The sequence below is a fragment of the Amphimedon queenslandica genome, unplaced genomic scaffold (assembly GCF_000090795.2).
Source record: "Amphimedon queenslandica unplaced genomic scaffold, v1.1 AMPQUscaffold_13408, whole genome shotgun sequence".
Lineage (NCBI taxonomy): Eukaryota > Metazoa > Porifera > Demospongiae > Haplosclerida > Niphatidae > Amphimedon > Amphimedon queenslandica.
This window is the reverse complement of record NW_003546356.1, coordinates 1-2562: the sequence shown is the minus strand read 5'-3', so window position 1 is coordinate 2562 and position 2562 is coordinate 1.

Genomic DNA, 2562 nt, shown 5'->3' with positions numbered 1-2562 from the left:
TATCTCTTTATTTTATTACACTGACATATGCATTTGTATTTGATAGTTAATTTAAATTTTATAATTTTCTATTCTTTCTTAGTGATGTTAGTTCCATTTTATCAGACAAAATACTGTATAGGGGTTATATTTCACTACAAATAAATTTCCCTAATTTTGCATTTTCATTAAATTCAAGAAATTAAATTCCACAAAATGACTAGGAAAATGGCTGCAGAAGACAAGATTTGCATAAATTAATACCAAGAAAATAAAACCCCTATACAGTATCTTCCAATTTTGTTTACTTTTATAGGTTTATTTTAAAATTTATCAAATCAGATGTATCAAAAATCTACATAAAGTTTTTTGTATCAAACTTCAGTATTAAGGTTGAATACTTGATGCTTAATTGTTAATAATATGAAATCATTAATTTTGTAGGAAGTTTTAAACAATGGTCAAAAGCCCCTGTTATTGTATTTCAGAAATATTTCAGTACTATTATTACATTTATATTTTAATTTCTTGTTTTCTTAGGATTTTAACTCAGATCTGAAAAATATTGATGAATTTATCAGTCATTCTTTGTCATGATAATAAGGTAAGATCATATACAGTAGTGAACAGTCTTTTATAATTGGTCATTACAAGTAAATTAACTAATTATTTTACTTTCGTTTTGCAGATACAATTCTTTATTAAAAACATTTTCTTGCTTGGTATTGTTTATGTCAATGTACATGTATGTTTTATGTTCATGTATATATATATGTGTGTGTAATTATCTATTGCTTTTCTTTAGATAATATTAAATTTTTACAGCGATGATTGCAGTGGATGCACCAAGTTGTGGTATATTGCATAACAAGTGCTCCCTAGCATAGCTGCTCTCTTTAAAGTATACTAGAGCACTGAAAATTGTGAGTACTTTGAAATTTCATTGTTTAATGATTACAATTATTTAGATTTTCTTTATTACTTACTTCATTGCACTGCTTAGCTTTTTGTTAAGGCAAAATACATGCCATATTATAAAAGCAAGTCAGGTCAGTAATTGTGTTCCATCATAAGTTGGTACTATTGATTTCATTACATAAAGGTAACATATCAATGGCTGGATACAATTTTTGGAAATCATGAATAGTGATAACCATGCAAAGTAAAATGACATGTATTTTGTACAATAATAATGTTTACACAGACCCGTGGCAGCAACAGAAGTGAGACATTGAAGATAAAAAATTCCGTCTTGAATAAGAGGTACACTCAAAAACAATTTGAACAAAATCTTTCACTGTAACCATGCAGGCAGTCTTATGTGTGTAAGTTCAGTTATTCCAAATTGTTAATTTACAATTCTATTCATTAGGATTTTACACAATTAATGATCAAGATGGCTGGTTAAGTTTGCTTCCCATCCCTCCAGCGAGTTTGCTGAAACAATTTTATTGCCTGGAAATTTTGTTTTGTTGCTAAAGCTGAGCTGTGCTACAATATTTTTTATTGATGATAATAATTATTTTCAGTGTAATAATCTCCACCTTTGGGAGGGGCTTTTAATACTTATTCAAGATGGCACCAGGCCTAGCTTCTTTGTACGGGCAACTAAAATTGCTTTCTGCTCAGCATTTAATTGTAAAGTAATCATTATCAATAACAGTATGTTATATTTAATGTTCAAATACTATTGATATGGTTATACTCTTAGGAGGAGGATCGTTCGGAATTTTAAACTTCATGACAGCTGGAGTTCTTGGGAGTTCTTGGGATACTTCTGCTTCAGCAATTTCACTTTGGCGAGACGTGTCTCTCTAGCAGCCTCAGCAGACACCGGTTCTGGCAGAGGTGACAGGGGAATTTGAAAAAAATTCCTCATTTCCTGACTGCTGAGTTCCACCTCCATCCCGTCCTCACCAAAAGCCTCCTCACCCACTGTCGCATCCTCTGTGTTTTGTTTGGCAACATCGCAATCCTTCTCTTTATTATCATTCTCTGAGTCGGTATGTGCAACTTCATTCTCTGATAGTATATTTAACAAGTTATAAATACAATTACTATAACTACTAAACTCACCACCATTCATTTCTAGGGACATGATCTTCTCAAGTTCTGGATACTTTTGGTCAAGAACCATCTATGTGTGTGTATATATAGATGCTGTAACCACAGCACCACCCACCATTAAAGCAAGTAAGTTATATTGTTGCTTTTAGATTAACATGCAGCTTGAATGATTACTTGTTGTGCTTTCTTGATTTATTGTTCACAGCTACTCATGGTACAAGTGACTGTTATGCCAATTGGTATCTTTTAGTGAGTGTAATGTATATCTTCATTGTTTAGAATGCACCCCAAAAGTGGCCATACCTTATTAATACAGTGCCTCCCATTCAGCATGAGTAGTGGTTTCGTAACGAACCTTATTTGTGTGAAAGTGATTTCTGTGTGAACATCATTTCTTGTTAAGTCATTACTATGGCATTGCATACAAAAAAACTTAATTAGTTATTACATGACACCACATGTACTTAATGCAACCCAGCATAAAAGATAGCACTGCATAACCTCCGTACTCGACAC